This window comes from Rhineura floridana, chromosome 6 (assembly GCF_030035675.1).
Source record: "Rhineura floridana isolate rRhiFlo1 chromosome 6, rRhiFlo1.hap2, whole genome shotgun sequence".
Taxonomy (NCBI): domain Eukaryota; kingdom Metazoa; phylum Chordata; class Lepidosauria; order Squamata; family Rhineuridae; genus Rhineura; species Rhineura floridana.
Genome location: NC_084485.1, coordinates 45,225,881 through 45,252,717, shown reverse-complemented (window position 1 = coordinate 45,252,717; position 26,837 = coordinate 45,225,881). Strand labels below are relative to the sequence as shown.

The following is a 26,837-nucleotide window of genomic DNA, read 5'->3' as shown; positions in this document are numbered from 1 at the left end:
GCCTCAGAACTCCGACTCGCTCTCAACAACACATCAAACCTCCAACATCCACCTCTCTCCAACCTGCACCTCACAATTCACCTCCACATACCTCTCAAACACCACCCCGATTCAACTGTCATTCTTCCATTTATACTCCCAGCCATTTATACTCCCAGCCATTCAAACGCTCAGCCAATCATCCAGCATTCTATGGCTCATGTACTCCCCCCTCCTCTTTCACTCCACTTACCATATGTCTTCTATATAACCAGCACTTACCATATTTACAATATAAGCAGGAACATCACACTCAACAATAAAGCTAAAGCAAAAATATTGAAAGCTAACCCCTAAACTGATATAAAAGTCTCTTCTATTACCCTGACTCTTATGCCTCAACCAAAAGAACTAGAAAGCCTTCTGGAAGAAGCTCCCTTTTGAAGGCTCCCAGGGCTGGAGGGTGGAGCAAGGCAGGTGGAAATAGCCATCCCCTAATGACAAACAGAGTTTCTCTCTTGCCCTCTTGAGCTTTCTTTGTAGTTGCTGTGTATCAAAAAGAATGGGAAAATGAGAAACTGGAATCGACAGATTTATTCATGCCTAATTTAGACTGATGCTGTTGAAAACTGTTTGTATAACCACTGGAAATGAATGGTTTCTGTCTATCCCCTTTTCCTAATGGTGGATTCAGCAATCTTTTCTGTTTTTTTTTTTAAAAAACACCAGTTAGCTCCTTCTTTTTTCAAGAAGCTAAAATATTTGAATCAACCTGCAGATTGGATGGGCTGAGAAGACTGTCAAGAGAAGAAATCCCCACAGCGAAATGATAAGGCCCAATCAAAACTCTTGAGCACAACAGAAAGATGAAGAGTTTGTTTTTCCCCTCTCTCTGTAAAGGGGGGGGGAACATCACTTTGGGGGGAAAAATCAAACTTGTCATACACTCGAGATCTAAGGGAAAAGTGCAGAGAGAGAGAAAAGGGCAGGTTGTATAATTGACTTGACAGTCTATTGATAGTCTGCACCATTTGTATATCAGAGGACTAAGAAGGCTTGCCCTCTTGATCTTTGTAGTTGTTGTGCATCAAAAATCAAGGTCAAAGGAGTTCAGGTGAAGGATTGTCCTACTGTAACAAGGTCATGTGCACTGGTGCATCAAATATATAGTGTGTTTATTTAGCATCGCCTGCCATCTCAAAGCTATTTCTATTTTCTACCACATCATGCTAATTTAAAAGAACAATTTAGAAACAAGTGAAAACCAACTCACCCAATATCAAACTACAATACAGTAAGAATAACGACAGCTCTTAAAAGAATACTGTAGTGAAACAGCAGCAGTGGAGGAGGAAGGGAAAATGAAATGGTTCCAAAGGCCAGATAACGCCTTTATCTGACACTTACCTAAGAACAAGGATGCAGTCTGACACTTACCTATGAACAAGTCTCATTCAACTCAATGGGACTTACTTCTGAGTAAACATTTATTTGGTATAACCTGCCTTCTAAAACTCAATAGCAGGTTAAGCCAGCAAACCAACCTGTGCCATGTTCATAGCTAGCTATACCTTGGGCTTTTCCTGGAGACATTTCACTAGTAGCAGATGGCATGGTGGGACCTCCTGGCAAGTGACTCACTGCTGCATTCCAGGAGGAGAAGAGGTGATAGGGAGAGCATCATTGTGCAAACACACCAGCAGGAACACCAGATTGGCTCCACTGGTGAGTTTGAACTGCACCCCCTGCCACCTTGCCCTGCCCCCTCCCAGCAAGCAGTAATGATTCACCTGCTGGGAGGTCAGGTAAGCAGTACTACCCCCCCACTGTCTGCTAATGCATCTTACATGCACTAGTGTCTATTTATGTATTTAGTTAGTTAGTTAGTTAGTTAGTTATTAAATTTATATCCTGCCTTTCTTCCCAGAAGGAGCCCGGACTAGGGTTGCCAAGCCATGTGTCCTACTTCACAGAAGACAGTCCTCCATTTGAAAAAGTCCTCTATTTGAAGAGTGGTTTAATTCAAATCCAGTATAAAGATAAAGAATCCTAAGAAGGAGAAGTAGGCACTTTGACGTTTCCACAGCAGACTGAGCAGGCACACAGGTCACCTGTTTGCACAGTCTTCCTCACTCAGGTGAGATGTATTGTTTTCTTATTTACATTACAGTAATTATTTCTATATTTGCATCTGTACTTATAAATTAGCATGTGCAAATATTATGCAAATCTGTGTAATATTTTTTCCTCTTTTTTTTCTCAGTGATCCTTCAAAAGTGGCTACCCTATCTCAGACCCGGTCTACATGTGCAGCAGCAGAAAGTGTGATTTGGACTGCACCACTTTAGACTAAAGGTATAGGATCTCATTTTGCAGTGTTAAAAAATAACCCCTTCAAATTATGCAGCCACGAGAGTATAGCTATATATACTATAGCCAGCATGGATTTTCCACATTCCTCAATGGTAAATGGAAAATACCCCCATGCTGCTTCCCATAAGTTCATTTCAAACCAAAACCTTACAAAATTTATAGTTCTGAACTCAGAAACACTTGCTTAACAATCCTCTAAGTTTTCATGGCGATGCACAAAACACTCAGAGAGAATCCAGAGTTCAAAATGTAAAACAAGAGAAAAAAATCCAGACCCAGTTGGACTTTTTTCTGTCAGTGGTCTCATAATTTGTTGAGATTAATTAAAAATCAGCCATGCTCACAGAGTACCTGTAATCCTATTACTGACCTTGCCCCATACTCTGACCATCATGTTACCAAATTCTTCCAAGCTACACATTACCAAATTCTTCCAAGCTACACAGGAAGTGGATTGGACTGTGAAAGACCAACCCAAATTGTCTTTGCATTTTTACAAATGTGTAGGGCAGTACAATATCTCAGAGAGGAGGTCAGGTCTCCTGCTCCCCTGGTGCATTCTCTATAGATGCCCAATTTTCTTGCATTTTAAAGTTTGAAAGAAATATTTGTAGGCTATAGGAACATTCTTAAACCGCAAGGTTTTTTGCCTGTTAATGAACAGAAATCCAACATAACAGGCACAAGGAGCCTAGCTAGAACCTTTCTCTCTACTGCATTATTTTTCTGTTTGCAGGGAAATTGTTTCTTGCTTTGTTTTTCATAAGTGAACATTTAGAAGTGGTGTCTCTCATTTGTAAATAGTCTAGTCTACCCACTCTGCGTTCTTATAACATTCTTCAAAGTAAGGGCATGGTCATCATTGTTGGGCACTACCTAAGGTCTACACCCCTGGAGGAAGACCTCTGTGTTATGAATGGACCTTTGCACCTCCTCATGAGCGTAGCTCACTAGAAATTCAAGTGCTCCTGTTGAGAGGGTAGAGACCTTTTGCTGGAGTTAACCCACACGTCACCTTAAAGTGTGTATAACTCTGCCCTTAACCCAATAATGTACACAGAAAGTAAAATAAAGATTGGTTATATTAAGAGTGGAAACGAGGAAAAATATTGCAGAGTTTTACAATTACAGTTGCGAGCAGCATTCTAACTAATATTCATTTGTTTGTTCTACAGCGCTAGACAGACTAAAAGTAAAGAAGCTAAACCCTATGCACACTTCCGAGTTCAGTTCATCCCCACAAAAAAAAAAAGGAGACCAAGAGTTGGGTATATCTTTCCTGAAGGGTTGCTGTGAGTCTAAGGCTGAGAGGGAGACTTTCATGTCTTACCCAATGAGCCAAAGCTCTGCCCTCGTGTAACTTTGTGCTAGATTTGAAAGATCTCACACAAATCCTTAGCCCCGAAGTTCTGCGTTTGTCCCGATGTAGCTGAGGTGCATTGTGAAGTAAGGCAGCCATTGGAGCCCTCCAGGAGAGGAACTGATGACCCTTCAAACTCCCTGTGTTTTATACTTTTTCTAACTAAATTAAACCCCATATAAACGTGACCAGAGAGATGTGTGTTACGGAAATATGCAGAGATACTCAGTGGTCTGAGCTGCGTGTGTGCCAGTATGTGTATTTACCTAAGTAGCAGGATTTTACTCTGCATTTAAATCACTGAGACTTAAGACTTAATAAAATAAGAAAAGCTACTTTATTTATAGAAATACATAGTAGATATGAAAGGCATACCTAGTTCTGACTAACTAAGTTGGAGGTGCAATGCCCAGACTTGGGTATTGCCCTCATGGCTCAGGAGGGAGAGGAAAGACAAAGACGTCTCCTCTCTCCTCGGACAGTCGAAGAAGACAAAGGAAGAAGGAGCAGGTCAGCTTCTCTGAGCACATCAGTTTACCATGGAAGAAAGTTAGGTAGAGAAGAGCACAGGTAAAGGTAGGCAAGCCTAGCCAGCCAGAGGACCCTAACTCTTCCTTCTGGAATACAAATGAACCCAAACAGGAGTTGTTCTTGCCCCACTTCCAACAATGCAGACATGACAGGTAAAAACAATGGAAGGATTTAGGATTACCGGTGAAGGAATCTGCTTTTTAAGAAACTATTCCCAGATAAATTCCCAAATAATGACTGCAGTCTCCCAACTGGAAATTCCTGATGTTTCAGGTAAAGGTCAAGATTATCATATACACTATGCAGAATATTTCCATGTTTGTCAGGAGCTCCTGCTTCTTACTAGGGCAACATTCCCCAAATTTCCTTGAGAGTTAGGATATCTATACCCTCAGGCTTCTAAACTATGTATCTACTCAGAGTTCATAGAGAGGCTGTTTCCCAGGATTCTTTGCTATTGCAGGCTTCCAAACATTGGTTCATTGAGATGAATCAAAGATTAAAAATCCTCAGTATTTCATACATCCTTACAACTGCCAACCCCTGGATCCTCCTGATCAGGTTTGCTCCTTCTGCATACATAGGGACATAGGAAACTGCCTTATACCAGATCTGACCATTGGTCCACCTAATTTAGTACTGTCACTACTGACTGGGAGCAGCTCCCAGAGTTTCAGACAGCAGGAAATTTCCAACCATACCTGGCGATGCTGGGGATTGAACCTGGGACCTTCTGCATGCAAAGCAGTCGCTCTACCACTGAGCTACAGCTCTTCCTTTGAAGGGGGAGGCCCTTGCTGGCACTGCCTGTTCACCTGCCCCCTCTGAGCATACAAGCACTTACAAGAGTGAAGAGAGAGTGCAGCTTCTTCTATTTTTCTTGAATTGTCTCTCTGGGCAGAATGTGGACTCGAGAGGGAAACTGATGGGCAGCTGTGGCAGCGGTGAGCTACATATAGAAGAATGCACTGAGGGCATCTTGCCCAAGACCCCCCCCCCAAAAAAAAGCCACCTGGAGCCAGCTGGAAAGATAGGTCAGTACTGTAAGGGCCACTGGGAGTGAGGCTAGGAAACAGTGTGTTGCTGAAGGCCAACTTGTAAATTCAAAGCCGAGGTGTAATTTGAACCAGGGACTTTCTGGCTCACAACTTACAGCTCCCATATCATACGATCTTGGTGGATTCCTGGTGCAATAAATCGCCTCCTAACAAACAGAATGATGTTGCATTTACTTCTCTGAAGATATTCCTTACTATAAATGTGCTTAGGAGAATTCCTCAGCAGAGCAGAGACAGTGCAATTGATGCACTGCTGGAAATGGATTCATCTTTCATTCCTGATAGCTGTTCTCTCCAGCTGGATTGTTTTCAAGCACAGAGAGAAGGCAGTCCTGGAGCTGCCATTGCCCACCCTGTTGTTGTTATTTTGGAAGGGAAAGAGGCATTGGTCTGCAGTGCTGTCAATACAAGCACTAAACCCACATACGGAAAAATTACTGACATAGGAGTCTTTGAGGGTCACTTTACACATTGTTTTCATATTTGCTCTCCTGCAAGGGCCATGTAACGTTGATGCATTATTAAGAACAAATATATTGCAAGCATGATGCAAGCTTGCAGGAAAGATGGGAATACACTTGAGTCAGGAGACAAGATTAACTGTGTGTTCCATAGGGAGTTTGCTTTGCCTTCTGATGTCTCATCTTCCTCCTCTGTTATTGGAGGAGGCACTACAAGGCTGGAATGAGACTGAAACCGTAAGGCAAAATGCAGCAGTAAAACTCTGGGAATTTCCCAGCCTTGTCAAGACCAGGCAGAATTGTTTGTGATTCTATAATAGAATGGTGTGTGACTCTATAACACATCACTTGAATCAGGTCAAAGGAACATCTGTCCCACAGCTGCAATGGTGAGCAACAGCTCTAGGAAAGGTCCAGGTTCTTTTGTCTTATTTTGACAATTGTCCATTTCACTCAGACTTTGAAATGAGGCCAGAAAAGAAGGAAACCCTCCTCCAAATCTGGCATCTGACCTGAGCTCTAGGCCAACTCTAAACCATCACTCCATCACATGTCCTTGGCTACTCACTATCTCTGAACCTCCTTCAGAGAATTGTGGATAAAATAGGACTGCTCTGCATTTTTTGGCAGAAGAGCATGACACAAATGTGCTAGATATTTGTAGTGCAATCTTGTACATGTCTACTCAGAAGGATGCCTAACTGAGTTCAGTAGGACTTATTTCCAGGTAACTAGATAGAGGATTGCTGATTTAATAGCCCAAGATGCTCCTCAGGAGGAATTGGATCCCTGGTATAGATGTCTCATGACGTCATGTTCTTCCTGTATTTATTTATTTACTTATTCACTTACTTATTTATGTTCTTGTTGTCATTGCTGTTGTTGTTAGGAATGCAACTGGTGCCTTTGCTCTCACAGAAGGACTTTTGATCCGGTGAATACCATATATGTATGGAGACAGAGAGAGTGCAAATATAACAGAAAGAAAAGATGTCAGCTCACATTAACAATAAGAAAATTCCATCTATACTAATTTAAACATATATGTTAATATAAGCAGTCCACATGCCCAAAAACAGATATACAAACAAGACTGCTACTTACAAGATGTATGTTCAAATGCAGAAAGGGCGGTAAGACCACTGAGTAATGCATGGAAGGTATTTATCCTTTGAACCTTACAGTATAAGTCTCTTTACAACCATATGGGATTGACTTTCATTGTCCATTTGTTAGTCCACCACATCACAGGAATATAATTTAAAAGTGCATAAACATCCAGAAATATCAAGGATTTTTCCAAAACTTTCCAAATGTTAATACAAACAACCATTTCTGACCCAAAAGAAGTCACTAGGTCCATAGCACACTCTCACTTCATATGCCCCAAAGAAGCATTGTCAGAATTACAACGCCAGCATTTACCTCAGCGGTGGGGAAACTTTTATCAGCCTGAGGGCCATGTTGCCTTCTGGGCAACTCTCTGCAGGGCAGGGCCAGAGGCAAAATTGGCTGGAGAAGTGAATGTACATTTTGCCTTTGTACAATAGTCTCCACACATACCCACACACCCCTCTCTGTCCTCCATCCAGGGAAGCAAAATGCATTATTTATTATTTATTTACCTTTTATTAAATGTATATCCTGCCCTTCCTCCCAAAAGGAGCCCAAGGTGGCAAACAGGCGATAAAACATTAAAACCATCTATAAAAACCTCATAAAAAAACCTTTAAAAAGTCTTACAAAGCAGTTCCAGCGGAGACGCAGAGTGGGTTAAGGTTTCTACTTAAAAGGCTCATTGAAAGAGGAAGGCCTTCAGCATGCACTGAAAAGACAGCAGAGACAAGGCCTTTCTAATATTTAAAGGGAGGGAATTCCAAAGGTTGGTTCCACAACAAAAAAGGGTGGCTTCCTATGTTGTGTGGAGCGAACCTCCTGATGAGAGCACAGTGACTGGCTGGGTATATAAGGGGTAAGACTGCGTATATGAGAGATAAGTCAATCTTTAGATATCCTGGTCCCAAACTGTATAGGGATTTATACATCACAGTTATCACAGTTCAAGGACGTATTCCAGCCAGGCAAAAACACACAAGGAGGGTGCAAAGCTGGGAAGATTGGGGTGTGCGTGGATGTGAGTGTGGCCTGGAGCGAGTCCTGAGAGCCAGATGTAGAGGCTTGGAGGTCATATGTACCCCCAAACCTGCTGTTTCTCATCCGTGATCTATCTGAACTAGCCAGTTCCTTCCTATAAAGATGATGTGGAGTCCAATATAGCTGAAATATTATTTTTGTTGAATCCATCTCAATTTTAAATCTAAAGAAACATTACATATAGATGTGAAAGCATCCAGAGGATACCTCTGCTAAGAGAAAAGGATGAGAGATTAATCTTGCAAATTTTGCCTTCCCCCTGGAGCCCTCTTCTTCCACCATGTTCTGAAGGATTCCCCAACTCCCTGGAGCCAATTTTGAGGGGAGGCCTGGTGGCTGCAGAAGGAAGGGGGAATCATCAAAAACTGCCTCCTCTCTTCTTCTGTTAGTGGAAGCATCCGACAGATCAAAAGGCCTTCTTTGAGCACAAAGGCACCGACTGTATTCCAGTCATCATCATCATCCTGCTTTTCCACATAACAAAGCAGCTTAAAAAATGGAAGCAAATAAGACAAATTACAAAAGTACACTTAAAAGCAAAGCAAAACAAAACAGCATGTACAACCCCGCCCCCGCAGCAATAAAACTTAAAAGCACCAACTGTAAAACAGCAGCTATCATAAAAACAAACTTAAGTGGCCATCGGGGGGGGGGCATCCTTAGAACAGCAGCAGTTAAATGTGAATATGTGAAATAGGAACAATTTCAGCAGATGTTTAAAAATAGAGGAGAGACCCTGGCTGATCTCCACTGGAACAGGGGGGACATTACACAGATACAGTAAGGTGTTGCCACTGCAAAGGCCCTACGTCTTGTCTCCGTTTGTCTTCTAACAAGTGGAATGGAGAGCTGGGCTTCTGATAATGATTTCAAAGTTTAGACAGGTTCATAAGGGAGAAATTGTGGTTCCATATAGGCACCATGAGTCCAGTGGGCCTGACCTCATGGAGGTTCTTAGCACTCATGCTAAAATAAAACTGGATTGTTTATTGAATTTTCCCTGTAGTATTAACATTGGCAGATGGGGGTCATCCTTGACTCCCAATTAACTATGGAGGCGCAGGTGGCCGCCGTTAGTCAGGCGGCGCTTTATCAACTTCATCTCATACAAAGGATATGCCCCTACCTTCCGAGCCGTTTGCTCCCTTTGGTGGTGCATGCTCTGGTTCTGTCTCGTTTGGACTATTGTAATGCTCTATATGTGGGTCTTAAGCTGCAGCTAGTGCAGAATGCGGCAGCTCGCCTGAGTAAAGGCAGCCACTGCCGAGATCATGCTCTGGGAGGCCATGGTTCAAATCTCCACTCAGCTATGAAGCTCACTGGATGACCTTGGACCAGTCACTGCCTCTCAGCCTAACCTATCTCATAGGGTTGTGAGGATCAAATGGGGAGGGGAGAACCATGTACACCTCCTTGGAGGAAAGGTGGGATATAAATGTAAGAAATAAATAAATAGATATGATAGCACCCTTCAAGTACATGAAAGGTTGTCACACAGAGGAGGGCCAGGATCTCTTCTCGATTGTCTCACAGTGTAGGACACGGAATAATGGGCTCAAGTTGCAGGAAGCCAGATTTCGAATGAACATCAGGAAAAACTTCCTAACTGTTAGAGCCATAAGACAATGGAACCAATTACCTAGAGAGGTAGTGGCCTCTCCAACACTGGAGGCATTCAAGAGGCAGCTGGACAGCCATCTGTCGGGAATGCTTTGATTTGGATTCCTGCATTGCGCAGGGGGTTGGACATGATGGCCTTATAGGCCCCATCCAACTCTACTATTCTATGATTTCCATTGGCCTCACCTGGAAGACAAATGGGTTGATCTAGCAATTAGTTGCAAAATCCGTCTTGAGCTTTAAAAAAAAAAAAAACCACTCAAGCTGATCCAACCAGGGATTTTGAGAAAAATGGGGTGGAGTTTGACTAGTGTCATGTGCCCCTGTTTTCAGAAAAGAGAAGTGAAGAATATGCACTGGAACTGGCACAACAGTAAGTGCGTTTGTGTCCCTGCCGCAGTCCCACTCGAAATTTTCCCACTGTGGGAGGGAAATTCCCATTGGTACCATCCCAGGCATTTTAAACTGTATCTTATGTGTATTTTATAGTGTATTTTAACAGTATTGCATTATTGTTGTATTTTGGTGTAGTTTGGTTCCTTGCTTGTTTGTTTGTTTTTTTATTCTGTTATATCTATTGTATTTATATATTGTGCTTGTTTTATTTCTGATGTACACCGCCCGGAGAGCCTTTTTGGCTTAGGGCGGTATATAAATAAAATAAAATAAATAAATAAATAAATAATAGGCTTTGTTTTCTCACTGGAAATAAGAGTACTGCAGCTGCTGCTTCTCAGATGTGCTGCTACACTCCAGAACACACTATCCATGCTCTACCTGGCATCACAGGAGAGCTGATCATGTCAGCTTTATTCTCACAACTCACTCCTCTAGGGCCCTGGAGGCAGCTAAAGGAGGTCATTAAAGTTGACTCAAGAGCTCCTTTTCAACCCTGATATCTCCTTTAAAAATCTGTTTCATTGAGAGGCAGAAACATTCTCCTAGCTAGCTCTGGCTTGCTTGCCTGGCTTGCGAAAGCATAATGTGAATACACCTTAGAAATGGAGTAGTGGCCTCTGCGGTGATTGCTGATGTATGATAACTGTCCAGTGCATTATTCATGAGAGATCTGCACTGGGTTGTGCATTCTAAATATACCATCAGGTCTACAGAACTCATTGGCCAGTGACCCAGAATACAGAAACTCCAAAAATGTATGATATGGTCCAGAGCATGGCAAGAAATGTGTTTCTGACAAAGGACTGGATAGTCATTCTCCTGGGCCCTTGGAGTCATCTTAACTTGGTACATGTTGTGAATCAACTGCTTAGTAAGAAAAGTAAGTTTTAAAAGACTTTTGAAAACAACAATAGTGAAGGCTAGTATTTTTTAAAGTCACTTTTAAAGCTATTTTTAAAAGTAATTTGAAGTGTAATCCCCACATAGTTGTTGTTACATTCCACCTTTCCTGTAAGGAGATCAAGGTGGCAAATATGGGTCTCTCTCCCATTTTATCCTCACAACAAGCCTGTGATGTAGGTTAGGCTGAGAGACTGTGACTAGCCCAAGGTCCCCCAGTGAATTTCATGGGTGAGTGGGGATTTGAACCCTAGTCTCCCAGGTCCCAGTCCAGCATTCTAACCACTACACCACACTGGCTCAGTATTAGTATGTGATTGGGGGGGGCAGTTAGGCAATCTTCCAGAATAAACTATTTGTGCTGGCATGCATCAGCAAATAGACTCCCCCCCCCTCCAAATCATGGCAGGGATCTTATATATCCAGAATCAAGCTTTTCTGCAACTACCCCTAGCTAGATGGAGAACTGTGCATGGAAAGGGTGTGGTATGTGCAGTTCCCCCCAGACCAATCCAGATGCCATAGCTCCATACAGAAAGGCTTGTTAAAAACAAGCAAACTCAGAAATTCTACCTATCATCTGTTTGGGAGGAGGTGAGAGGGATGGATTCTGTCACTCTACTTTTCCTTTACCATCAAACAACTGATTTATGAAATTTTAGTTCTATTCTGAAAGGTTGCTGTCCATGGCCCCAACTATTCTGCATTATAGCCAGGGTGAGTAATTTCCTTCCAAACTAAGTTGGATATTGTCTTACCTATATGTGGCCACTCGACTGCTTCAATCAGCGGAACTGGCACAGTTACAGGTGCTACATAATACTTGTTCTGCCTTGTAAGAAATCATTTTCTTAGCATGGCAGCACCTGCACTTTGGAACTCCCTGCCTATTGACATCAGACAGGTACGTTTGCTGTATTCTTTTTGGGGCCTGCTTAAAACATTTCTGTTTAGGCAAGCTTATCCAGACACAGAGATGTTGACGTGTTTTGATCTCTTTTTACCTTACTGCTGATTTTAATTGTCTTTTAATTGTTTTAATTGCTTGTTTTTAACTGTTTTTAATTATACTTTTAATATTCTTTGTAAACTGCTTAGAGGTTTTGTTACTCATGTGGTATATAAATTTTGCTGAATAAATAAAAAAGTTCTACTCAGAATAGACAGTGAAATTAGTAGACAAAATCTATTTACTCAGAGTAGAACTAACATTGGAAACAACCCAGGGATTTTGAACGTTCACATTTCTGCCCAGCCATGAGCTCACTGGGTGACCTTCAGAAAGTCACTATGAGAATCATTTACTTGTCTATCAAATTGGAAAAAGGCTGTCCACATTCCAAAAGATATACAAATAACATCATCCAAACAAGAACGTCTGTATTAAATTAGGCCAAAGGTCCATCTAGTCCAGCATCCTGTTCCCTAATGCTTCTGCAAAGCCCACAAACAGGGTCTGAAGGCAGCATCCTGCTCCTGCTGGTTGCTCCTTTCCTCTGAAAGGGAAGCAAAAGTGGGACCTGCAACAAAATATTTTAGTGTGGTATTATTATTATTAGGCAAACAGTGGTGATGACAGATTAAGTTCTAGGCTTAATAGATGAAATAAAAACTGACAAAACACAGAGTTGGATGGCATCTACCTGAGAGTTCTCAAATAATTCAAATGTGAGATTGCTGATCTTCTAAGAGAATATATATTATGAGACTCTCAGGTCCACCTCTATACCTGAGGATTGGAAAGCGGCCAATGTAACACCAATATTTTTAAAGGGATCCAGGGGGGACCCCGGAAATTACAGGCAGGTTAGCTTAATGTCTGTCCCAGGAAAACTGGTAGAAAGTATTATTAAAGACAAATTAACCAAGTATATAGAAAAACAAGCCTTGTTGAAGCAGAACCAGCATGGCTTCTGCAAGGGTAAGTCCTGTTTTACTAACCTATTCGAGTTCTTTGAGAGTGTCAACAAGTATATATATATAAGGTGATCCAGTGGACATAGTGTCCTTGGATTTTCAAAAAAAGTTCAGCAACGTAGTTCTACTCTGAGTAAGCTTAGCAGTTATGGAATAAGAGGAGCGGTCCTCTTGTGGATCAGGAATTGGTTAAATAGCTGGAAGCAGAGAACAAGAAAATGGGCAGTTCTCCCAATGGACAATAAATGGAGAGCTGTAGAAAGTGGAGTTCTCCCCCAAGGATCGGTATTAGGACCTATGTTTTTTAACTTGTTCATAAATGATCTAGAGTTAGAGGTGAGCAGTGAGGTGGCCAAGTTTGCCGATGATACTAAATTGTTCAGGGTTGTTCGAACAAAAAGGGATTGGAAAGAGCCTCAAAAGCTCATCTACAAACTGAGTGAATGGGCACTAAAATGTCAACTGCAATTCAATGTAAACAAGTGTAAAGTTACACATATTGGAGCAAAAAAAATTGATTTCACATATATGCTCATGCGTTCTGAACTGGAAGTTACTGATCAGGAATGAGACCTTGGGGTTGTAGAGGATAGCTCAATGTAGATGTTGACCCAGTGTGTAGCAGCTGTGAAAAAGGCAAATTCCATGCTAGGGATCATTAGGAAAGATAATGAAAATAAAACTGCTGATATAATGCTGTTGTATAAATCTATGGTTCGGCCGCATTTGGAATATTGTGTACAGTTCTGGTTGCCTCACCTCATAATGGATATTGTAGAGCTGGACAAGGTTCAGAAAAGGGCAACCAAAAAGATCAAGAGGGTAGAGTGAATCCCTGCAAGGAAAGGTTGCAGCATTTGGGGCTTTTTAGTTTAGAGAAAAGGCGAGTAAGAGGTGACATGATAGACATACACTTCTAACTCAAATAAATAAATAAATGAAGCAAATTTTATCTTATAATTATTTTAATTAGCTTTTGAAAGCCTAGGGTTTTACCTATGTATTATTGGATTGAATCCTAATGTGTCTCAAATGATGTATACACATGTTTTATTATATTGTAATGGCCATTGGCTATAACAATAAACTATTACTGATAGACATTTATAAAATTATGCAGGGCATGGAGAAAGTGGATAGAGAAAAGTTTTTCTCACTCTTTCATAACACTAGAACTCATGGACATCCAATGAAGCTGATTGTTGGAAGATTCAGGACAGACAAAAAACTATAGAACTTGCTCCCACAAGAGGCAGCGGTAGCCACCAATTTGGATGTATTTAAAAGAGGATTAGACAAATTCATGGAGGAAAAGGCTATTAGTGACTACTAGCCATGATGGTTATGCTCTGCCTCCACAGGCAGAGGCAGTATGCTTCCAAATACCAGTTGCTGGAAACTGCAGGAGAGGAGAGTGCTCTTTGCACACAGGTCCTGCTTGCGGGTTTCCCATGTGCAACTGGGAATTCCCAGAGTGGTTTAGTAAACAAGCCCTCTTCCCAGGGAATTCTGGAAATTGTACATCTGTGAGGAAAATAGGGGTCTCCTAACAACTCTCAGCATCCTTAAACTGCAGTTCCCAGGATTCTTTGGGCACAGCCATGACTTTTAAAGTGGTATCATAGTGCTGTAAATGTATAGTGCAAATGTAGCCTCAGTCAGTGTTCTGTGGTAACTGAGCTCAGTCCTCATTGGGCTGTTTTTGGCTCTTCCCCTTTGGGGTCTCCCCCGTCCTTCAATTTATTTTTAACTTCAGAAAACCGTGGGGTCCCCTCAAGTCTGCTAGTTTGCTGAGTTTAAGATGATCCCAGACTGAAATGAAGATTTTCCCCGTTTTGATGTTAGTCTCCCATGTGGCTTCATTAAGTCATTCATCTCTTTCTCATTTATTTTAGTGATCTGTAAGAGTTCACATCCTGTGCAAAACATTTCTCAGAGTTTTGATATTCTACTACTAGATATGATATAGTTGCAAAGATCGTACCTCAGTGCAATTCTAATTAAGGCAAGCTCAAATAACTATATCTCTATACACAAGCTAACTTTCAGAAAAATACTGTTCTGCATTTTTTTTAATTTGCTGTATCCAAATGATGCTCAGTTTTGTACCCGAATCCTACAGAAATGTCAGTTTGGGTAGCAACAAACTGGAGTGTGTCCATGTGTGTATGTAGGGAGTCAATCTTTAGTCACCCAATATTTTCCATCACACTAAATGAGTTTTTTTTTGTAAAATTGAAATAATATATCTGAATTTCTGAAAGATAACAAACAAAATGTTATGACGAACATTTCTGCACTCAAACACCTAATGCAACTGCCTTCAATAGATGCACTAATTAATGATACCAATAGAAACGAAAGGTAATAAAGGAAATAGCATGTGCAGAAAATTGATGTAGACACAACTTTGCTATGTTTTATTAAACAGGTTTTTGTCTTTCCTGATGCAATTTGGTGGGTGATGATATTAATAAAAAGCAATGATATATAACAACTATACAATTCCTATTCAATATAGACACAGTTCTGGCTGCTAATGGAAATTGTTGCTCAATTTGAGGTTCATTAAATTTTGCAAATGGGGAACATACTTCCAACACCTTTCCCTTTTGTTGCACGTGTTGCCTGTTCCATTTTCAAAGTTATGTTCAAGCCATTCCAGCTCTGCAGAAGATATTTCTCAGTCTAAAATGAAGTTCCTCTTGCTTCATTCATTGCAGCCCATAGTTCTCAAGGCCCCCATCCTTGCTGCTCCTCTGACTTGCTGTCCACCTATCCTCTCTAAGCAAGTGAGCAGTGACAGGAACAAAGAACAGGAGGAGCATCTTCTCATCTTGCCCTCTCTCCTTCGGTGGCTGGATGGATCAGGACAAGGGAGAAGGCAAGCGAATAGGGAGATGGAGAGGGCTCATTGAGACCATCTTGCCTGAGGGCTGACTGCTCTACCAGGGTGTCTGTGCATTCTGAATGTATGTATGTTGGGTGGGTGAGAGAAATATTTTGGGGGGGTTCTGTGTATTTCTTGTCTCTGTCTTTTTTGTGTGTGAATGGGCCAGGGATAAACAAATGTGCCTAAATCTGTTCCAACATTCATTTGCACTTTCATCTGGTATTTTCTGTTCTCCTGTAATTGGTTTATTCTGCACACTTCTGTCTTCCGTTATGTTGTCTGTTGATGTGGAAATATACTATTTTTTTCATATACCATAGTGCCCAATAGACACACATATCTCAGCTATCAACAGATATTTAATAATCAATTACCTTCCCTTTCTGTTCTTTTTCAAAGTTAACGAATTTCCAGAAGAAATTATGTCACAAACACCACCATCCTATGGATTGTGACTGCCAAAAGCAATACTATGCCATTTGAATAGCTGGATGTGCTGCTCTAATGAGATGGCTGGAATCCAGGAAGATGTCTCTGAACTAAAAGCTCCTGTAGAACAGGTGCAAATTAAAAAGCTGAGGTCCTACAACAGGTAGGCTATTCAGTCTTTTGCATCAAAACAACAACAAAGAGTGTTGTGGCACCTTAAAAACAAAGTTAATGAAGTGGGTAATGACCCATCACAAAGCCATGTATGGCTTCAATTCTAAATATGTCTGCTCATTTAATTTAATGGGACTTAGTCCCAGGTAAATGGGATTAGGATTGTAGCCTACCTTGTTAGCTTGATTTCACAATTTAGTATAAATGTCATCCTGTCTTGTTTTCCTCACTCAGGCATTGGGGGGGGCAGTTTAACTGTTGCTTTTTTGCTCTTTCTGTTGTAGATTGTATTATTTATTTATTTATTTAAAATATTTCTATCCCGCCCTTCTACCCTATAATAGGGCACTCAGGGCGGCTTCCAAAAATAAAATCAAACATGTACATAATAAAATTGTAAACAGTAAAATCACAAAAACATTAAAATAAATAAAAATTAAAATACATAAAATACAATTAAAATACATTAAATACGATATATATACACATACACACACATATATACATATATATAGGGGGTAGTACTAAAGGGACTACAAAGGTAAAATTTAATGTAGAAGGCATAAAATCAGTGTCAGGCTCTACCTTCAGTCCCTCCCAAAGTCTCTCTGGAACAACATCGTTTTCAGAAGTCTCTGGAAAACCAACAAGGAGGGAGCAGAGTGGACTTCTTGAGGTAGGGTATTCCAAAGCTTGGGGGCCATAACTGAAAAAGCTCTCTCCCGCGTGCCTATCAGTTTAACATATTTTATTCCAGGCAAGCAGAGGAGACCAGAGGCAGATGATCTTAAATCCCGGGCAGGTACAGATGGGCATAAGCAGTCCCTCAGGTATATTGGTCCAAGGCCATTTAGGGCTTTAAAGGTCAGAACCAGCACTTTGAATTGGGCCCAGAAACCAATTGGGAGCCAGTGAGAGCCAGTGTGGTGTAGTGGTTAAGGTGCTGGACTACGACCTGGGTGACCAGGGTTTGAATTCCCACATAGCCATGAAGCTCACTGGGTGACCTTGGGCCAGTCACTGCCTCTCAGCCTCAGAGGAAGGCAATGGTACAACCAACTCTGAATACAGCTTACCATGAAAACCCTATTCATAGGGTCGCCATAAGTCGGAATCGACTTGAAGGCAGTCCATTGTTGTTGTGGAGCCGATAAAGCACAGGAGTGATATGCTCCCTGCGCTGTGCTCCAGTTAACATTCTGGCTGTTGCATTTTGAACCGACTGCAATTTCCTAACCATTTTCAAAGGCAGCCCCACATATAGTGTGTTACAGTAATCAAGCTTCAATGTCACCATTGCATGTGTCACTGTGGCCAAGTCAACTGTGTCCAGGAACGGACGCAGCTGGTAGACCAGTTTGAGTTGGCTAAAAGCACTCCTGGCTACCTCAGCCACCTGATATTCAATCAGCAGGGCAGGATCCAGGAGGACTCCCAAACTATGGACCTGTTCCTTCAAGGGGAGTGCAACCCCATCCAGAATAGGTTGCAACCCTGCCCTTCATTTAGTATTACTCCTTTATTTAGTGTAATACCGCTTAAAAGCAATTGGAATTTGCCTGGGATTGGGGCAAAACACATTTAATAACAAGGATTTAGGAAGTAATGGATGGTCAAAATGAGCAGTCAAATCCAGATGGTTCATACTAGTTTGATAAACAGGCTTGGACTTTGAGGACCACCGATAATGTCTACAGCTAGCAAAAGAGTTCATTTCACATTAAGAAGTGGATTAAGGTTGCAGTCCCCACTTACCTGGGGATAACCCCACTGATTTTTTGGGACTTACTTCTGAGTACACATGGTTAGGATTGCAGCCTTGGTACATATAGACTGGCTCTAGCTATGAACAACTTACACAAAAAAAAAAACAACTTCAGAAAAAAGGAAAAGCAATAAAATACCTTATGGCTTCAATCCTCCTCTGCAGGGGTGGTGGACAGTTTAAGAGGGTCCACCCCCAGGGACTAATGGAATCCACTGGATTCCTAAATGTCCTGGGAGAGTTTCCAGTAGATAGAGGAGGTGACCCTGTTGAAGCCCTTGTTACACTGTCCAGAAGCTCCCTATATCTTAAGTCTAAGAGTATGTTGTCCCCACTCTTTTGCACCTGGCTCCAGCTGGTGACTCTCAGGGCTCCAGCAGCTTTATCTTTATATTCTCTTTAAGCTTATTTCATGTTTCACTTTTACTGGTATTTTATTTGTAATGTGTTTGTAAACATTTATTATATGGGATGATAGCAAGTAGGTGGTTTCAGCAATGTGACATTTACGCCTACTTATAACTTGTTAGATATTTTCATAAAAGTGATGATAAATGTCAAAAGCTTGACATCTTGTATTTTGCATATCATTTAAGTTTCCCTTTGTTGCCTGCTAACACTGTTCCTTTCTCACATCTACTTGGAGTTGTAAGAACTAAAACTCTTTATTTAAATAGATGATTATTCCTGCAGCTTCCCTGATGTACATTCAGTTACAAAAATTCTTAAGCTGTACAGCTCAACCCTATGCATCTTTACTCAGCAGGAAGCTCCACAGAGTGAAGAGGGGGTAATTCCAAAGTAAGTGTATAGGAATTATAGGAGTAAGAAACGTGGGGAACCTTTTTCAGCCTGAGGACCACATTTCCTTCTGGACAACCTTCTGGGGGCCACATGCCAGTGCTGGGTGGGGCCAGAAGCAAAAGTGGGCAGAGCAATGAATGTACATTTTTACCTTTGTGCACTAGGCAAGTTTTACTGTCACTCACTCATCCCTCTGTATCCTCCATCTAGGCGAGCTAGAGGTACTGTCAAGTTCAAGGGCATATTCCAGCCAGGCAAAAACACTCTAGGAGTGTGTAAAGCAGGGTCAGTAGAGGATCTGGTTGGTGAAGGGTTGTGGCCTTTGGCAGTCTCAAGGGCCAGAAGAGGAGGCTTGGGGGCCACACACAACCCCAGGTCTAAAGTGCCTCACCCCTGGTGTATAGGACTGCAGCCTTAGAAAGAAATTCTAAACCTGGCTGAATTCTAAACCTGATGGGCTGTTGGAAGCAGTGTAGGAGCCACGTTGCTGGCAGAGAGGGAAATCTGCCAGCAGGGTGGCACTGACCCTCCAGAGGACCCTGGCATGGCCATATAAATCTCTACCAGCAGCAGGAGCCAAATCAGAGAATGGATGGTGCTGGATGATGTACCTCCAGGGGACCCTGGCATGGCAATATAAATCTCTACCAGCAGCAGGAGCCAAATCAGAGAATGGATGGTGCTGGATGATGTCAGGGGCAGCTGAGGATCTCTCTCCAAAGTAGTCCTCAGCTACACCAGCTACGTAGTTAATTTCTTCCTATTGACTGCAAAGGGAGGGATAAAGTGGTTTCAAAAACAGATTTACAAGCTGCTGCTCCCATCTCCCACCCTAGCCGCAGCCATTGAGTTACCAAGGCTTGGCTTAGAAAGTGGCTGTGGCCCTCAGCAGGCTCTCTCCACCCCCTAACATCGGATTTCTCTTTTAATCGTCACCTCATACCAATGTATTTTGTCAAAGAGTGACCTGTATGAGTTTAATAAGGCTACTGTTCAGGAAAACAGTGCTATAAAGGTCTGCAGAATGGGACCTGCAAAATTGTAAAGCAACAGCATACAAATAGAAGGCAAAGCTCAGGCCACACAAAGTAATGAAAATAACTTTCTTTCTGAATAAAATATTATCCTCATCTCTACGCTTGGAAGCAGTTATTAAACATTACAGACACTCTCTAGTTATCTGCAGCATGGACTGTGCTGTAAACATCTACCTATTAAGTAGGAAATAGGAAGCCAAGGCACCTTAACAATAACATGGAGTGCATTCTTCATCACTGAATTCATCTAGGGGCTACATGAGCCTTTCCCATCCTGGTGCCCTTCACACAACTTCCATCACCCCCGACTGCTGGCCACACTGGCTGGAGCTGATTGGAGTTGGAGTTCAACAACATCTAGAGTAGTGTCAAAAGTAGGGTCAAAAATTTCTTCTGTATTTCCACCCCTCCCCCCCAAAAAAAATTCTCTGTCAGTTAATGAGAAAAGAAACAGTTCGTAAATTATCAAAAGGAGAATGAAAATATGGAGAAATTCTCATGGTTGGGGTGCCGGATTTTTGTTGTGCTTGAAAGTGGCGCAAGGATGTTTGCGAGTGTCCTTTCTTTCATTCTACAAATCATCTCTCCGGTGGACTGCATTCTGCAGCCTTCCTCACTGCCCACATAGCCTGAAAAACCCAGGCTGTCCTCAGGTAGGCTTTCCTATAAGAATGAGAAGGTGCGGAGTTTTCTGTGTTCCTGACAGCAGTTCATTCTGATTTTTTTTTTAAGTGAAGTCATTTTATTTTTGAAGAAAGTGGCGAGGAAATAACTTTTGAAAAGATAAAAGGAAGGATTTCCCTTAGAAACAAAACCAGGAGGTATACCAATCTGAGACACCCAGTAGCCAGCTTCCACCGCTTGCTGTGTTTCAATTAAAGCTCAAGGGAAGACATCATGAGATAACTTCTCTCACAGAGCTTTTTTCAAATCAGGAAGCACAGGCAGCCAGGGAGACTATAAAGTTCTGTGAAAATGCTTAATAAAAAGAAAAGTATTATTATTATTTATTATTATTTATTAAATTTATATACAGCCCGACTAGCAATAGCTCTCTGGGCGGTGAACATAAAACAGCATAAAAATACAATAAATAACAAAACAATACTAAAATACAAGCAACAATCCAACACAAACATTTTTAAAATTAAATCAGTGTAACTTAAAATGCTTCAGAGAATAGGAAAAGTACACATGTTACCTATGGCCACCTCGTGACAACATGGTAACAGCATTAATCCGGAGGACACTAGGTTGAAGAAGGGTGCGGCTAAATTATTGAGCCCTTCTCTTTTTTAGGAAGTGATTCCATGGTGGTCTCAGGTTATCCAGGAACAGATTTATGTTCGAGATTTGTTCACACGCATGGCTCACCTCTATTTTAAGACATAAATTCAAAATCTGCAAATGCATTATATTATATTGCATGCCTGTGATAGAAATGTTTACTAAAGCAGCACAATTAGTAAATGAGAGCACTAAGAGCCCATCCTGACAAAATGTTGTGGTGTGAAAGTCAGGGCATCTACTCTGGGCAAGTTGGAAGCCCAGATCACATGGAAGGAGTCCACAGCATGGCTTCTTCTTTTGCCAGTGTTGCTCCAATGTTAGAAGGTGCTTAAGCCTAAAGCAATGGAAAATCACAGTTCCCAGGCATCCCAGGGAAATAGATGCTTCCAAACTTAGCTGCCATATATCAAGTAACACCATTGCTTCATCTAGTACACTGACTCCAGGGTTTCCGACAGGTGTCTTTTCTAACCTTGGGAATAGACTGCCTTCAAGTCGATCCCGACTTATGGCTACCCTAAGAATAGGATTTTCATGGTAAGCAGTATTCAGAGGGGGTTTACCATTGCCTCCTTCTGAGGCTAGTCCTCCCCACCAGCTAGCTAGGGCCTGCTCAGCTTGCTTGCAGCAACTGCCAGCTGGGGGGGCAACTGGGCTCCTTGGGACTATGCAGCTTGCCCACAGCTGCACAGCTGGCAGGGCACGTAACCCCTGAGTCACTCAGTCTGGGGGTGATCTTTAGCTGGCCCTTGGCCCCAGGAGACACGAATGGAGATTTGAACTCACAGACTCTGGACTCCCAGCCAGGGTCTCCTCCCCACTGTGTTACACCAGCTGTTCCTACCTGGAGATAATATTGACTGAACGTGGGACCTTGCCTGCAAAGCACAGGCTCTTGCAATGAGCTATGGTCCTTCCCCTGGCTGAGGGCCTCCATTACCGCAAGGAACATGAGAATTTCAGGGTGATGTCCCTGCCATCACCAGTCTTCATCATCACCAGTTTCCCTCTCCCCATGCAAGGTTTGTTTGGGAAGGGGTGGAAAGGCAATGACAGACAGTTGATGGTAATGGCAAGCTAGAAGAAAGGTCCTCTGAATCTGACCTTTCTGAGCCTTCTTGAGGAACTTCTGGAAAATCAGGGCAAGGAAAACCTTTCCAAGAATGCCTGGAAACACTGAGCTAATCAAGCAGGGAGGAGCTCAGCCATCACTAGTTTTGAATGCTTCCTCACATATTAAAAACAGTGCATGTAACAAACTGACATATCAAGGAGAGGGTTATGTCCAACTTGTCTTTGTTGACATGCTTGTTTACCACAGGCCAGGAGATTGTATGTGTGACCTCCCCACCTGCAAACAGAAGCAATGCAGTTCAGAATTCTATCACCTCAAATCAAAGGGCCTTATTCTGCAGAATGTATAAATATTGACTCTCATACAGAAAATAAAAATATACTTCTGTTCCATTTGAATACTGGGTGTGCAGATGTTGCACGCTGCCCCCAAACTGCAATAGTACTGGAAAAGATACCGAATAGGCAGAAGAAATGATTAGAGGATATCAGAGACATTGGTATGTGGAGGGACTTTTAAAAGTAGGATACTTGAGCTTACAAAGGAGAGATGAATGGGCAGGGAAGATGAATGTCAGAAAATTATATATGATACAGTGGTGAAACCTTTATGAAATATGCACTGGAAACTTACATGTTCATGCAGAGCACAGAGCACCTCATTTTATCAAAATCTTGTAAGGGAAGTGGGTGGAAGGGGAGAAAAGGAAGCTTCCTGAAGCTACAAAGTGTTGCAGGAAAATTCAGAGCTGAATTTCCATTTGTATTATTTGAAATAGCCATTTCAAGGAGTTTGAAAGATTATGCTGAAATTCTTTTTTTGGAGGCTATTTGAAGGTGTGATGGATCTGGGGAAGTCTTTCCCTCCTGTAAGGGTTCCCTGGGAAAGAATTCTGATAGACTGCCACTAGTCAGACTGAACCTAGGTTGTCTAGTGGCAATGGGGAGAGTAGTTTCATTATATTTATTGGCAAAAATTTCTGTACCACCAATATTAAGCAAAACTATAGCGGCAGTGGACAGCATTAAGTCAGCAGTAAAATGACATTCATAAAACAAGTACAAAATTCCTCACAAATTCCAAAGAGAAGGATGCCTCCCTCTCTAAGAAAAAATAAGACAAGGAAGGAGCTGTATCTTTACTTTCTTAAATCCCAAAAGATATGACTTAACCAAGTCGTGTGAAATGCCCTTCAAATACAAGGGTTGGCTTAACAACTGTTCAGCACATGGAGAAAGATTTAGGGAGATAATTCCAGAATATGGAGAGATGGGGTAGGGGGCAGCCAGTTGATCAGAAGCAGAGTGTGGTGGTGCATCAGGAGACGCTTCCCTGTGTTCACAACCTGCATACAAGCCAGCTGTCAGATGCCGGAGGGCAGAGTGGCTCAGAGCACTATAGCAAAAGGAGGGTGGATGAAGAGAGTGAGCAGAAGGGCATGGGATTTTACAAGAGGATGGTGACATGAGGTCAGAGGAGACAAGGGTGAATTAGAGCAAGGGAATCCCTGGGAATCCCTTAGGCAGACTATAAGAAGTGTTTGGGTCTTAAGCTCCAGTGACACTCAGGAATTGGAGGTGGAGGAATAAAGGAGCAAACACACACAGGGTACCTGTGATGAGAAGGACTCCTGATGCATTAGGGAGTCACCGATCCACCAGGTGCAACCTGAAGCAAGGGTTCATTTTGGGGCTCTGTCAAGGCAACTGAGGAGATGCTTCACGTGTTTATGGGAATTTGAGATCAGTAAAAGCCAACATCCTGCTTCAGTTGGAATATAGCATGAAGCTATGGTGAAGGAAACTTCATCTCTGATGTAAGTGGTCTAAGTAGCCAATCAGAAATTTACTGAGATGCTGGTATCACTTTCTTGATGGTTCTAAACTTCTATTAGAAAAGAACTGGCCAGTGCAGACCTAGTGAGCGTAAAAAAGGGATTAAACCGGGGAAGTTGATTGGAAATAAAACCCCAGGATATTGATCTAGGCAAGGGTTCTCCACAGGGATACTGAAACTCAGATGCTTCAGATGACACTGTTGGTTTACAACAGAATATTGAGGTCTGTCACAAAATGATTTCCTTCTTCCACATGAGCCAGCCTGCCCACTGCAATCTTCATCTGAGTCCTCACCGCATGATCCCCATGCCACCACCAGAAAGTCAGCTAGCTGGGATGTCAGGTACAACATTTCAGTTATGGCATCCACGTTATGGAACTTCCTATCTCAGAAGTCCTAATGGATTTTCAATGTTGCTTAAGACTTTCTTTCTTTCTTTCTTTCTTTCTTTCTTTCTTTCTTTCTTTCTTTCTTTCTTTCTTTCTTTCTTTCTTTCTTTCTTTCTTTCTTTCTTTCTTTCTTTCAAAGTCTTTATGTTACGTTACTGAATTTGATAAAATAAATAATTTTCCAGTATCATTTTGTTTTGCTTCCTTGCACTGTCCCTTTTTGTCTCAGTATTGCTCAGCCACCTCCGCAAGGGAAAATGTGAGAGTCCTTTTTGGATGATACTTAGAAGTATACAAACAAGAGGCTGTGTGAATTACTCACACACACCTCTATCAACACTCCCTGATAAGATAGAACACCACTTTGAGAGCAAAATGTGCACCATTTTGAATAGGCTGCTTCATCGAAATGCTAGTAAATGAACTAATGCAATAAACCTCATATCTGAATGCAGCTATGGTGTTAAGGGAGGGCTTTTAAACACTGCCCCATGCTGTTTTTCTCATCAAAACCACCCCCTCCAAAACTATTATTTGTCACATTGTGAGAAGCATATACATTTGATATACACAATGGGTGTACACACAATACCAGTATGTTTTCCCCTGCAAGGCATATAGAGTTTGGTATGCATGTAAGAAGGCACTCCATATACAGAGCAACAGTCAAACCCCTGTATCAATCTGCTAGAATTGGCTGAAGTCTCAGCTCTTCCTGCACAAGAGGAACAATATCTACTGAGCTCATTACCATCAGTTTATTAATGTTATCTGATTTGTAATCAGCCTCTTCCAATGCCTTTTGTGATGCAGTACAATCACTTCACAGTAAATTTATTGTTTTAAAAAACAAAAAAAACAAAAGAGGAGTATGATTTTTAAAAAGCCTTCTGAAAAACTTCAGATCATAAACAAAGAGGTCTGGAGATGAGTGAAACAAGACTTAAATATAGAAGAAGCAATCCTTCAAGTCAATAAACAAAAAGGCCTTTGGGAACCAGGATGGTTCTTGTAGGAGTTTTTTGCTGACAGGGTCTATGAATGGAGGAAATAGATATTTGATTCCATAGAAAATCCTGTTTTTTAAAGCTTCCTGCTGAACAAAGGCAAGCCCATTTATCCCAGAAGCCTGGTCTTCAGCTATCACCGAGGGTCCAATTTCTTTCTGGATATCCTGAGTACATCTTCTGTGTCCAGTACTATTGGTGTTCCATGCTGTCCTAAGTAAATGAGGGCCAAACTAGGTGATTTCATATGTTCTTTAAAAAAATACCAAGGCAGTGTGGGCACTCATCAGAAAATAAGAAGAGTCCTGATGGATCAGACCAAAGGCCCATCTAGTCCGGCATCCTGTTCTCACAGTGGTCATCCAGATACCTATGGGAAACCTAGCAGGACATGAGCTCAACAGTACTTTCCCAGTGTGCAACTGGTATTCAGAGGCATACTGCCTCCACTACTGGGGGTAAAGCATAGTCATTACAAGTAATAGCCTTATCCTCCTTGAATTTGTCACAACCCTTTTTAGAGCAGTCCAAGTTGATAGTAATCATAACATCTTGTGGGACCAAACTCCATAATTTATACTCTGTGTGGAGAAGGGCATGCCTGTTCTGAATCTTCCAACATTCAGCTTCATTGGATGACCCTGGATTCTAACTTTATGAGAGAAAGAGAAAAACTTACCTGAATCGACTTTCTCCACACCTTGCATAATTTTATGTTCTCCTTTACTTACCTTTCCCCCCCTAAACTGAAAAGCTCCACATGTTTCAACCTTTCCTCGTAGCAGCGTTGTTCCAGCCTTTTGATTATGTTGGTTGCTGTTTTCTGAACCTCATCTATCTCTACAATATCCTTTTTTTTAGATGCCTTGACTAGAATTGTACACAGTATTCTTAGTACAGTCACTATATGAATTTGTATAACAGCATTATCATATTGGCAGTTTTATTTTCAGTCTCTTTCCTAATGATCTCTAACATGGAATTTGCCTTTTTTCATAGCTGCCACACACTGTGTTGATGTTTTCACTGAGTGGAAAGAGGCAGGGGTAAACCTTTTCTCTGCACTGTGGTCCCAACTCGGGATGTTGAAGAAGTCCAACAAAAACAGAAAAGAAAGTGGTAATTGCTGCAGTTCGCGGAAGTCAATCAAGTAAATATGATCAGGTGTCATTCACAGTGTTGTGGCTTTAGGTCTACAAATGATATGTAATTAATGATGGGTTTTTTACATTGTTTTGATATTTCCTTTACATTGAAATGAATGAAAGTTAGGCTGTGAGCACACTAGTTACCTATTGCAAAGTATTTCTATTGACCACATCTGGAGGGGAATGGATTGCCAATCGGTTCTTTGAAGTGGTTTTTTAAAAAAAGCAGTCAGCA

At 41.7% G+C, this 26,837-nt stretch overlaps 1 long non-coding RNA gene across 1 annotated transcript in view; it reads left to right on the top strand.

The window, feature by feature from the left end:
- Positions 1 to 26,837, top strand: part of LOC133387249 (uncharacterized) — a 111,742-nt gene that overhangs the window by 43,686 nt on the left and 41,219 nt on the right. Inside the window, exons 2-3 of the long non-coding RNA XR_009763423.1 lie at positions 1,907 to 2,116; positions 2,243 to 2,334. This is a non-coding gene — a long non-coding RNA (uncharacterized LOC133387249). The remainder of the gene's footprint in view (positions 1 to 1,906; positions 2,117 to 2,242; positions 2,335 to 26,837) is intronic.